Source organism: Aythya marila (assembly GCF_965140915.1).
Source record: "Aythya marila genome assembly, chromosome: 2".
NCBI lineage: Eukaryota > Metazoa > Chordata > Aves > Anseriformes > Anatidae > Aythya > Aythya marila.
In genome coordinates this window covers 150,728,146-150,741,918 of record NC_139043.1, presented here as the reverse complement: position 1 = coordinate 150,741,918, position 13,773 = coordinate 150,728,146, and positions in this window count along the sequence as shown.

Here is a 13,773-nt window from a genome sequence, read left to right as displayed (position 1 = left end):
CAGAAACCTTCCACTAGACTAGGTGGCTCAAAGCCCCATCCAACATGGTCTTGAACACCTCCAGGGATGGGGCATCCACAGCATATCTGGGCAAGATGTTGCAGTGTCTCACCACCCTCTGAGTGAGGAATTTCTCCCTTATATCTAAACCAAGCCTACCCTTTTTAGTTTAAAAACTTTCCCCCTATTCCTATTACTACACACTAAAGAGACTCTCCCTGTCTTCCTTGTAGGTCAATTTTAAGTATTGGAAGACTGCTATAAGGTATGATGTTCACAGATTAGATGAAAGGAATTATCAGACTGTCATGGGCTAAGTGGTTTTTCATGGAGGTTGGCCCATGGAGGGGAAAAAACTATGTTAGGTTATCAGACATTTAATTCCTATAAAGCTTAGAGGAAGTACTAGCAGCTTTAAAATAAAATAAATCCTGTCCCTACCATTTATTTACAAAAAGGAGTGGGAAAAAAATATATATATAACTGAAAATATTTCTAATGTTACTTGTTCGGTTACTGTATTTCAAAAGAACTTATATGTAAACTGCTTATAAAGAAAAATGTCTTTCTGATTTAAAAGGAGTGTGAGAATACAAGATTGTATGTGTCTGACAAGGAACGTATTTCCTCTGCCTTGAGACCGCCATCAGGATTTAGTGACTGGAAGGGAACTTCTTTGTGAATGCCAAGGCCCTTTGATAATGGATGATAAGGTCATCGGTTGTTAATTGCTGATTCATACAACTGTTTTGAGACAAAATATTTAAAATTTCTTTCAAATCAAAAATTACTGAGGAGGGAAGGAAGGAAGGAAGGAAGGAAGGAAGGAAGGAAGGAAGGAAGGAAGGAAGGAAGGAAGGAAGGAAGGAAGGAAGGAAGGAAGGAAGGAAGGAAGGAAGGAAGGAGGGAGGGAGGGAGGGAGGGAAAAGAGAGAAAGAGAGAAAGAGAGAGAGAGAGAGAGAGAGAGAGAGAGAGAGAGAGAGAGAGAGAGAGAGAGAGAGAGAGAAACAAAGAAACAAAGAAACAAAGAAACAAAGAAACAAAGAAAAGGAAGGGCGCAAGCAATCATGCAACATCCATACCCATAGGAGAAAACAGTGAGCAGACAGTGGATGGTAGTCATATTACAAACTACAGACAGAACAGCTGGAATAAGAAATCAATAATTCAGCTAGAAAAGACAATGTGCAATAATTAAATTATGAGCATTTAAAATATGATAGCTTCAATCTTATGAGCCTGCACTTTAAGAAATACTGTGACTCTGTAACAAAAGCATCAGCAAGATTTCCTGAGCCTTCCTTGTGTCATTGTTTAGCAAACAAAAGACAGTGAGAGAGTATTCTGCCTTTACAGCTAAGATACTCATCCATCTGTATTTTTAAAGCTGACTTGTAAGTAGAATAATAAAATTCCATCAATTTTATGCAATAATACCTGTAACATTTAACACCTTTAAACCCAGAAGAATTAACCTTCCTTACATAAATTTATGTCAGAAATGAGACTGATCTTATACCACAATAAAGCAGGAGTAGCTTGTTAAAAATCTAAACAATTAATAGTGGAATCAGCCCTTGTATAACCATATTGACAGGTGAAGATCAAGTATAAGAGTGAATGTTTTTCTCCTATACACTATAAACCAGGACTTCTTCAGCTCAGAAAGGAAGGTGAAGATAATTTAAATTTCTCTTCAAAATCCCAGACTTCAGATAAGGTTAACAAATTAAAATGCATATATGACACATTTTTGTCATAACTTTTGTATTTTACAAATGTGCAGTGAGGCTCTGTCCTGGTTTCAGTTAGAACAGAATAAATTTTTTCCCTAGTAGCTGCTATGTTTTGGCTTAGGATGAGAAGAGTGCTGATAACACCCCAATGTTTTAATTGTTGCAGAACAGTGCTTATACCAAGCCAAGGACATCTCAGTTTCTTGCTCTGTCCTGCCAACGGGCAGGCTGGGGGTGCAGCAAGAGCTGGGAGGGGACAGACCCAGGACAGGTGACCCAAACTAGCCAAAGGGGTATTCCATACCATCTGACATCATGCTAAAAAATATATAGGGGTGGCTAGCCAGGGGAGGGGGGCCGGACTGCTCGGGGTTAGGCTGGGCATCGGTCAGCGGGTGGTGAGCAATTGCATTGTGCATCACTTGTTTGTACACATTATTAGTAGTAGTACTATTATCATCATTGTATTATTATTATTATTGTTGTTATTGTTATTATTATTTTCCTGTCTTATTAAACTGTCTTTATCTCAACTCACGGGCTTCACTTTCCATTTCTCTCCCCCGTCCCAGAGAGGGAGGGGGGAGGGTGAGCGAACGGCTATGTGGTGTTTAGCTGCCGGCCGGGTTAAACCACGACAGACTCTAAATATTACTGCCTTTTCTTTAAATAAGACAACAAACAGTGACAAGGAGGGTCAAAAGCATGTCCAAAAATTCAGAGGAGCTCTACAAATCAGATAAAGTTCATGATTCCTATCCCTGCTTTCTGGTCAATGGCTTAACCAAAAGTGGATACAGCAAAGAACAGAAAATGTAATTCTGCATACCTCCAGCCATGAAAAATGGAAAGTGAATGCAAGTAATTCATTCAAGTTGCATCTGTCTCTGTCTTAAACTGCAACTCCATCTCACGTTTCTTTCAACCAATGAGGCTGTGTAGATCTGTGTAGATTTTCTGACTCTACAAATATAGCCTGGAAACCTCTACTCTGGTAGTGCAATGTTATGCAAAACAGGTGGAAAGAAAATTATTAAGTTTAGTTTCATCTGTTGCATTGGAGTGAAAGTTGAAAAGATCTATCTGTGCACATACCAGGGGAGCATACGCATGGGAAAAGAGAAAGGCTGCTTCAGAAAAAGGGTAAAGGTATAACAAGAACAAATACATATAAATGGGCTGTCAATAAGAGTAAGATTTTTTGTTTTTTTCCCTCACCAACAAAATAATGAAGGTCTGGATAAGCCTTTTGGTATGCAAAAATATAATATACTTTATACTTTAAATATGTTTTAGGATGGGGCTCAAAAACTTCAGGAAGAGTGTAGCATACTACGGCTATAGTACTGTCTTGAAGTTATTGCGTGCAAGTTCCTGAATCCCTCAATTATCTTATTAGTATGGTATTATAACCACAGTATGTGATTTGGTTTGAGCATGTTTCCAGCTGTTTGAAAGCAACTAAAATGGATACTGATCCAGATTACCTATGAACAAATCATATCAGACATGGACACAGGAGTGAATTAATTCTGGATGGCTTACAGCAGTTTAGTTAATGTCAGTATATATAATTTCAGATAAACTAAATTTTTTGAATCTCTTCTATTTTTATTACTTCTGTATCTGTGTGCTCCCAGAGGCAGCTGAATCACAGTCTGAAAAGATGCTGTAAGAGAGGACCAGATGCACATAGAGAGATGCTGTCCTTGTATAAGAGCATATATTAAAGAAGCTCAGTGTCCTTCTACAGTCTTGTACTGTTTCTTGTACTTCCCTGCTTACAGTTTCCAGTACTCAGTGTGTTAAGGACTTTCAGAAACTGTCTTATAAGATTCCTTTTGAAGCTGTCAGACACGTTGTTGGAAACCTGTCTCTGCCTGCATGCAGCTGGTAGTGGAAAAAAAAAAGTAAAAAATGTGTCTGATATCCTAGAGGCAAAGGTCAAAGAGAAGGGATAAATGGTTGTCTCAAGGTCACAGTGAAAATCAGTAACAGCTAAAAAATCCTGTCTCCTAACTCTTGTTCCAATGCCTTGACAACCTGAGCATACTGCTCCTCCATCACTCTCTTGCAAAGTAATGCATATGAAGTATGGATTTATCAAGAATATTAATTACCCTGGGACTGGATTGAGCCAATGCTTAAATTTTCTATCTCAAATCCTAATCCAGAAAAGGAGGTCACTTTTGCTTCAGACTTTATTTTGTATTACACAGCCTTGATTACTGTTTGTTCACCATTGTGATTGATTGTAAAGGAAAAAATAAATTAAAAGAAAAAATTCTTTTCTGGAACCACAAGGCTACCCAGGGCCAGGGAGGGATGTTATTTTTTATATGTGCAACAAATTTTATAGCACTGCTGGATTAACTGGGCACAATCTCTGTCACAAAATGATTCCAAATGCAAACATGTGCATATGTTCTGAAAACACCATGTCATTTACACAGTTCAAGTGGGTTCAGGTAAGAATTAAACAAACATCAGCTCTAAGCAGCTTCTCAGCTTTTCATATAGTTAGTAGATTGGCCTATGGTGTACAGAAAAGGCTATTGTTGCTTTTTAATCTCCTTTCAATGTAGGGAGCTACTGTTCTCTCTATTGCACTGATAACACATAAATTGCTTATCCTCCAAAGCAGCCTTCACCTGACCACTGACTGCACTTCTCTCTTTGCCAGGCACCTGATAATCTCTTCCCACTTATTTTTCTGTCTGTGTTGTGTTTAGCTTGAGGGATTTCTGTGGCCCCATACAGAAATAGAATTTAAAAGGTCCTTTTTCCTTTTTCTTTCCTCACCTCCTCTGCCTTTCTGTTTGTCTGTGAGATGAAAATCCATTGGGGGAAAAAAAGAAGGAAAATGCAGCGGTAGTGCGAGCATGCCAGAAAAACTCCAATTCAAAATCACTCTGTGAGATTTCACATGTACTGTGAAATAATTAGAGGTTGCAAAGGGAGGGGCAGATTCTCAGTGGTGCAACATGATGATCTCTCAAAATTTGCCTCAAGACTCCTCACTGGTTCAGCTGAAGTCATTTGGGAATGGCTAATATTTCTGAAAATAAAACCCTCTGCTCTTTTTGCACTGGAGTTAGGCAATAAATATTGTCTGATCATCATAGAGGTCACTAAGACTTCTTACCTTGAATATTTATCAAGTATTGAGTGTACTTGAATGTACTTATCAAGGCTACCTTACCCTCTAAATGCACAGGACAAACAAAAGATATGAAAGGTATGTAACAAAAAGTAGGGGAAAAAAAGAAAAGAAAAAAAAAAAAAAAAAAGAAAGAAAGAAAAAAGAGAGAGACAGAGAAAATAAATATAGAAAACAAAAAGAATAAAACATTGATACAGAAAGTTTCAGGAAAGCAATCCTATCAAAACTTCAGTTTTTCCTTTCCTATGTAAGAAGAAATGGTAAAAGAATATAAGTTGAATAATATGTATATATATAGAGAGAGAGAGAGAAAACTTGTTCTATTTCCTGTATTAAAGAAGAGAGAGCAATTGAAATGAGAAGTTATACCTTTTTTTACCTAGAGAAACTAAATCACCTTTATATGAACCTTGCTAGGCACAACTGATTTACCAGTACTGGTAAGAACAGTGCTATTTCCTTAATATTGAGTATTCCTTAATATAAAGTATTTAATCTCTGCCTTGCAATGAACATTCAGTGCAAGTCATCAAGACCCTACTGAATAAAACAATCTCTTCAGAAACTGATGATTCACAGACAGGACCTAACTTCAGATGTTCAAGACTTACTCCTTGCTCCTGATCAAAGCTCTTTATACCTAAACAAGGACCAGTGGGGCACAGAGAGGAGTTTCTTTCCTTCTCTAGTATAGCAGTGAAAAGAATGAGGAGTCTAAAGCCCAGTTGAAGGAGTGATGGTAGGAATGACTTAGCTGCCTCCCTAAGATGAAAAGCAAAAATGAAGCGGGACATCACAGGCTTGGTTGCCATGGCCAGACAAAGCTGCATCACAGCTAATCATTATTCTCAGAGCTCTGTTTTCTCAGCTTTCCACCCCTGCAATTACTGCAAGTGTATGCTTAGGTGCTAACTCTGAGAGGAAGAGAAGGACCGTGGCTCATCACCCGAGCAGTGGTGTGGGTTGTACAAAGCCTTCTGTAAGAGATGATTCATCCCAACACCTATGTTACCATGATGATATGTTTATCTGGAGATGTCCTGAGCACTTTGTCAAGTGCCAATCTTGTTGCTTAGGAAGACTTCAAGTAAACTAAGGCAGATAAGTCATTCTGGTTTCTAGGTAAATATGTGTCATGGTTGGGGCTGAGAGAGAGTTATTTTTTTTGCTTAGAGGTTTGTATGATGTTGTATTTTGGATTTTTGATGAGAATAGTGGTGATAACACATCGGTGTTTTGGGGTTTTGTTGAGCAGTGCTCACACAGAGCCAAAGATTTTTCTACTTCTCATGCTGCACTGCCAGTGAGGAGGCTGTGTGTTCACAAGAAGCTGGGAGGGTACACAGCCAGGACAGGCGTCTCAGATTGACCAAAAAGATATTCCATAACATATGACATGATTTTGAACAATAAAACTGGGGTAAAAAAGGAGGAAGGGGAGAACATCTGCGATACGGTGTTTGGCTTCCCAGGAAACTGTTGCACATGATGAATTCTGCTTTCCTGGATAAACATCTGCTTACCAATGGGAAGTAGTGAATAAATTCCTTGTGTTGCTTGAACACATAGCTTTTGTTTTACCCAGTGGACTGTCTCTATCTCAAGTCATGAGTTCTCACACTTTTACCTTTCCAATTCTCTCCCCCATCCTACCTGGGGAGAGGGAGCAGCTGTGTGGTTCTGAGCCCACCAGTTTAAACCACCACAACAAGACAAGGTCTGGGCAGAGATATCCTATTGCTAAGAAGTGGACGGGACATAACTGAAGCAAATTTACATGTGTGTGCCCATGTCTAGACTGGCAGACATGAGGGGTAGGTCTTTGTTGTCTGAGCAGCTCTCCAATATTCTTCAGTAATGAACTAAAGAACATGGGCACGACCAGGTTTAACTTGCAATTTGGTATAGCAGACAGGAGATTTTTATTTCACTTAGACCATACTCCAAAATCTGCAACGGTGTAAGCAGTCAGAAAGTACTACAGCATGTAGCACTTGTACAGAACAATGTAAATCTAACCTCAAATCCAAAGTTTGTTGCAACCTCACACATTTATTTATTTTATTTTTTAATAGCTACCAGACACCATTGCCCCTTTGTAATGAATGCAAACAATTTTTATTCAATAAAGTTTGACTGTAAAGTTCTCTCTTATTATCCATTTTGATTAATGACTTTCACAGAGTAGGAGCATCTGGGGAAAATACTCTTTTGTCTTTTTCTCAGTTAATGTTGTCACTTGATAAAAAACAAATCAGCTATATCTGCCAAAAGCACTTTACAGTAGCTTCAGCTAAGTCATTGCAGGTACTGCTTTAAATAATGCATTTAGCAGCAACCAGCTATACATCTCAATGTTGATATGACAATTTTCAGAGTACAAAGGTCACAGAGTCAAAAGTATCAGAATGATGCAGTTAAATATAAGTGATTTTAGCCAAAATACTGGTATTGTGTTTTCTTTCAAGGAGGTAGTTTAGATTAAAAAACTCCCTAGTCTCCCTAGTCTTGAGTTCAAGTAATTTAAAACCAGGGTAATAAATTACAGACATAGGCTATGTAAATATGTAGGTCAAAGACTAATCCTGCTTACACAATCTTTAATAAGAAAATAATGAGATAATTAGGAAAAGTCACTCAACAGTTTTCAGATTCATGCTACTTTCCATCAGTTCTTTTAGACAAATATAACAATGTCAAAAAAAAAAAAAAAAAAAAAAAAAAGGATTTTTTTTAATTTTTATTTTTTTAAATTAAATATTTTGGTGTAATTTTGGCTATCTTAAAATACACAAAAGTTTTAAAAATGCTAAAATAAGATCAGGTGTTTTACACTGGCATTGAAAAAAACAATTTAGCTCATCCCAAAGGAAATTTATTGAATATTTTGATTTCTCGGAATATATTGGAGATGAAGCATTTATTCAGATAATTATGTATAATTTCTCTACATGCTTTTTTTTTTTTTTTGCTTTTTTTTTTTTCAGTGTGCTCAAACTGGACATATGTTTTAGACAGTATATTCTTTCATTCTTTGCTGATTGATTCTGTAAAATTGCTAAAAATGTCAGTTTCTATATATCACTTAATCCGTACAACATGCTACCAAATTCCACAACACTATTTATTTCATAAAATTAGCCTTTATGGCATGTGATCTTAGACATTCAATGGTGTCAAAATATTAAATAGCTATCTCTTCATACATTCTTTCTACTGGAAAAAAATGTTAAGAAGACAGCATACGTACACAGTATGTACGCATACGTATATATCTCAATAATACACACTGTGTATTATAATATATTATATTATTTATAATATTATTTATTAATAAATATATATTATAATTTATTAATAAATATATTTGTTTATATATTTATAAATATATTTATAAATATATATTATAATATAATAATAATATATATTATTATAATACACTGTGTATTATTGAGATACCTAGTGCTTGTGCCAAGATGCAATTGAACACTCATTTTATTTCATGATTACATCACAGAGATAGGAAAAAAGTCTTATTTATTCTAAGCACTTTTCTTGATGATATACAGGTTGCTATAAAAGCTGGAAAGTCAGATCAATTTTATGAGCAATTAAATGGGGTCTGTGCAAAGATAATTAATTTTATGGTAGAGGTTGAAAAAGGTTATGCTATAACATTCTTACATATCAGATGATAGGAGGAAAAGATAACTCACTGGTTATTAAATATTTCCAAATGTTCACTTTCCATATCATTATTTATATTTTGGGTCTGTTCACTGTTTTGCTATTTAAAAAGTTCTTATCTTCTGGATGGTTAAATGTGCAATTTATGCATGCTCTAATGAATATTATGTATACAAAGGTCTTTATGAAAATTAGCCATTCGCTTTGTAGATGGTGGCTATCTTCTCTTAATTTGTAATGTGACAAGTGATTAGATGCATATCCGTGAAAATAAGAGTTCCCTGAGATTTTCAGAAAAGATAAGGGAGGAAAAGGCAATAACAATACATAGTTGTTTTTCTTAAAGACTGAATGTGGATAAGCTGAGAATGTAATTAATTACTTTCACAAAACACCATTGAGATATTCTGCAAGAGTTGTAATTAGATTACAAACACAAAGAAGTAAAAAGTCACCATAGTTCATAAATTAGAATATAAGTAATGCCCTTCTATAAGAAGGCTCGTAAGGAGGACCTGGTGAACTACAGGTCTGTCAGCCTGACCTCGGTGCCAGGTAAGGTGACAGAACAGGTCAACTTGAATGCAATCATGTGGCATATAAGGGACAACCTGGGGATCAGGCTCAGTCAGCATGGGTTCATGAAAGGCAAGTTCTGCCTGACCAACCTCATCTTCTATGACCTGGAGACCTGCCTGGAGGATGAAGGGAAGGCTGTTGACGTAGTCTACCTAGACTTCAGCAATGCCTTTGACACGTTTTCCTACATTATTTTCCTGGATAAACTGGCAACCCATGGCTTGGACAGGTCCACTCTTTGCTGGATTAAAAACTGGCTTGGCCGCCAGGCACAGAGAGTGGTGGTGAATGGAATGAAATCCAGCTGGCGACTGGTCACCAGTTGTGTTCCCCAGGGTTTGGTATTGAGGCCCATCGTCTTTAATATATTTATGGATGATAAGGATGAGGGAATTGAGTGCACCCTCAAAAAGTTTCAAATGACACCAAGTTGGTGGGAAGTGTTGATCTGCTGGAGGGTAGGAAGACACTGCAGAGGGACCTGGACAGGACGGGTTGGACAGAGGCCAATGGGATGAGGTTCAACATGGCTAAGTGCCAGGTCCTGCACTTTGACCACAACAATCCCATGCAGCGCTACAGGTTTGGGGCAGAGTGGCTGGAAATCTATGCAGAGGAAAGACATCAAGGCCCTGGAGTGTGTCCAGAAGAGCTACTTAGCTGGTGAAGGGCCTGGAACACAAGTGCTATGAGGAGTAGCTGAGGGAACTGGGGCTATTTAGTCTGCAGAAGAGGAGGCTCAGAGGAGATGTTATTGCTCTCTACAACTACCTGACAGACTCTTCTCACAGATAACTAGTGGTAGGACTAGAGGGAATGGCCTCAAGTTGCACCAGGGGAAGTTTAGGTTGGAAATGAGGAGATAACTCTTCTCAGAAAGAGAAGTCAGGCATTGGGACAGGTTGCCCAGGGAAGTGGTGGAGTTCCTGGGGGTGTTTAAGGAAAGGTTGGACCTGGTGCTTAGGGACATAGTTTAGTGAATGAGATTGGGTGACGGTTGGACCAGATGATCTTGAAGGCCTTTTCCAGCCTTAACAATTCTAAGACAAAAATCACTCTGACCAAGACCAGGAAAAAGATTAAGGGGTGTTGTGCTCCAGCTTTACATCCAGTTTTAGGGATTAGTACAAGAAAATCTTGAAAACTTACAGTAAGTAATTAGGAATAAACACATCCTACCAAATAGTCTTTATCATTCATTATCTGTTTTCCTAAAACTAAGGTATTGTAGATGTTGGTCTCTGTATCGTCTGAATACCCATCTAAATATATCAATTCCTTTAAGAAAATTGTTAAATATTATTGTGATTCTTAAACAAATTTAATGTGGAAAGAAAATGCATAGTTAATTGACATTTAGGTAAAAAAAAAAAAAAAATTAATTTTATTAGTTCATGGAATCATAGAATGGCTTGAGTTGGAAAGGACCGTAAAGATCATCTAGATCCCTTTCCCCTCCCTCCTTCCCAACATATCAGGGACACCGCACACTAGGTCAAGTTGTCTGGGGCTTCATCCAACCTGGCCTTGAATACCTCCAGGGATGGGGCATCCACAGTTTCTGTGGGCAACCTGTTCCAGTTGCTTCACAACCCTTACAGTGAAGAATTTCTTTCTAATATCTAATCTAAATCTCCCCTCTTTTAGTTTAAAACAACCCCTCTTTGCCCTATTGTTATCTGCCTAAGTAAAAAGTTGTTCTTCATCATTTTTATAAGCTCCCTTCTGGTACTGAAAGGCTGCAATGAAGTGTCCCTGGAGCCATCTCTTCTCCAGGCTGAACATCCCCAGCTCTTTCAGCTTTTCTTCATAGGAGAAGTGCTCCAGCCTCTTAATCATCATTGTGGCCCTCCTCTGCACCCATTCTAACCAGTAGCAGTCCCAGGACATTCCCCTGAGGGACATCACTTGTCACCAGTCTCCACCTGGACATAAAGCCATTGACCACATCTCTCTGGGTGTGGCCATCCAGACAATTCCATATATATCAAATAGTCCACCCTTCAAATTGATATGTTGTGGTGGTTTTACCGTGCTGGGCAGCTAAACCCCACAACCGCTCTCTCACTCCCCCTCCTTTAGATGAGGAGGGGGAGAAGTAAAGCAAAGAACAACTCACGGGTTGAGATAAGGATAATTTAATTAAAGGGAAATAATTATAATAATTAAATAAAGACTACCATGAACTAAACAATTTAACTAAGGGGATGTAAAAGGGAAAAGGGGAAAAAGGGAGGAAAACAAACAAACAAAATAAATGAAAGCTATATGGAAGTGCAGAGAAAAGAAATTACTCTCTACTTCCCACAAATGAGCGATGATTGACCACGTCCTTGAAGCAAGGCCTCAACGCACGCAGCTGGTGTTCGAGAGGAGGACCGACGTCTTCTCAACGAGAGCCCACCCCACCCCTCTTCTTCCTGTTTCCACCTTTTATTGCTGAGTGTGACACCACATGGTATGGAATATCCCTTTGATTGGTTTAGGTCAGCTGCCCTAGTGATGTTTCTCTCCTCACTTTTTGCCCACCCCCTAGGAGGGTTAGAGAAAGGCCCAATGCTGTGCCACTGCTGCTCAGCAGTAGACACAACACTGGTGTGATAACACTGCTGTTCCAGCTACAAGTACAGAGTACGGCACTGTATGGGCTGCTGCCGGGAAAGTTAACATTCCAGCCAGACCCAGTACATATGTCTCCAATTTGGAGAACAAGTTGTCATATTGGACTGTGTCAAGTACCTCACAGAAGTCCAGGTAGATGACATTGGTGGGTCTTCCCTTGTCAACTGATGCAGTCACTCCATCACAGAAGGCCACCAGATTGGTCAGACATGATTTTCCCTTAGTGAAGTCATGCTGGCTGCCTTGGATCACCTCCTTATGCCTTGTGCCTTGTGCCTTGTGCCTTGTGCCTTGACATTGCTTCCAGGAAGATCTTTTCCATGATCTTGCCAGGCACAGAGGTGAGGCTCATGGGTCTGTAGTTCCCTGGGGCTTCCTTTCTTTCCTTTTTAAGAAATGGGAGTGATGTTTCCCTCCTTTCCAGTCATCAGGGACTTCACCTGACTTCCAGGACTTTTCAAATAAGATGAAGAGTGGCTTGGTAACTCCATCAGCCAACACCTGGAATGTATGGCATTGGGCCCCATAGACTTGTACCTGTTCAGTTTCATCAGATGGTCTTGAACCCACTCTTTTTTTACAGTGGGAGGGACTTTGATCCTCCAGCCCTCATCTACAGGTCCAGGGAAACGAGAGACATGGGAAGCCTGACTGGCAATGACGACTGAGGCAAAGAAGTTGTTGAGTACTTCAGCCTTCTCCATGTCTGTTCACCCTTCTAATCCATCAGAGCGGTTACACTCTCCTTGGCCTTCCTTTTCTGAGCAATGTACCTATAGAATCCCTTCCTGCTATTCCTTGCATTCCTTGCCAAGCTCAGTTTCATTTATGCCTTGGATTTCCTGATCCCATCCCTGCACATCCAGGCAGCATCCCTGTACTCTTCTCAGGCCTCATGCCCCTGCTTCCAGTGCCTCTGGATTTCCTTTTTGTACCTCAGTTTTACCAGCAGGTCCTCACTCAGCCATTCCAGTTTCCTGACTTCTGTGTTTGCTTTCTTACACAGAGTTCTGATGAAACTTATAAAGGTGCCTTGTAGGCTTATGTAATATCCTTTATTCCTTGTGACATAGGTCAGAGAAAACAGATGTTACTTATCCAAATTCCTTATACATGTTTATTATATTGGGTTGACTCTTGTTTTCCTTCCAATCTCATAAAATGATTTTGTTTTTCATTCAGGGAGCTTTCTATGCCCTTTATCCGTTCTGTTGATTTTCTTAATCCCATCATGTTTTGAATTGTTTTTTCAGGAGAAATACTCCACCAATGCCACATAGTAAAGGTAGGATCAGGCATTATACAAATACCTACAGACCCTATCATGTGATCTGAAATATATCAATCTCATTCTTTGTGTATTTTAACACAGTGAATGAAATTTTACTGCAGCTGAAGCAGAAGTCTTCAGACTTCTCTGAAGGAGAAATCTTCAGAGATGCCTTTGTCCCTTTTCAGTCTGCTGCTCTGAGTCTTGAAGACTGCAAAGTTTGACAAGTGATTTAAGAGCTCCTTGTATTTTTTTTTTATTTGATTTATTTTCAGCACAGAATTTCATTTTCCATTAAAGAACCCGTTTATGTAAGATGAAGTCCCTCTGTAGCTCATCAGCAGGCTCTTTGTCCTTGACTAAAGCTGTAAGAATAATTAATATTTTGGCCTGGCTTTCAAACAAAAGCTGATTAGCGTTTCAGCAAGTATATAAATATTTCATTGTTTCTTCCCAAAATGAAAACCTGGGATGAGCAGGTTGCTATACTTGACAATAATCTTACTGCACCTTAAATGAAATAGTCTGCTGGTGGCATAGTCTAAAGTGTTTAAGCAATAAAGGGTTCACTACTCAAAACTTCTAGGAGAGGTGAGTTTCATCACTCCCCAGTAGCCCAGTAGACTGTGTGCCCATTTAAGACGTGGAAAAGGAACCCTTGTGCCTACAGACTGAGATGTTTGTAACCATCTGTTTACAAGGCAGACAAAGATAAC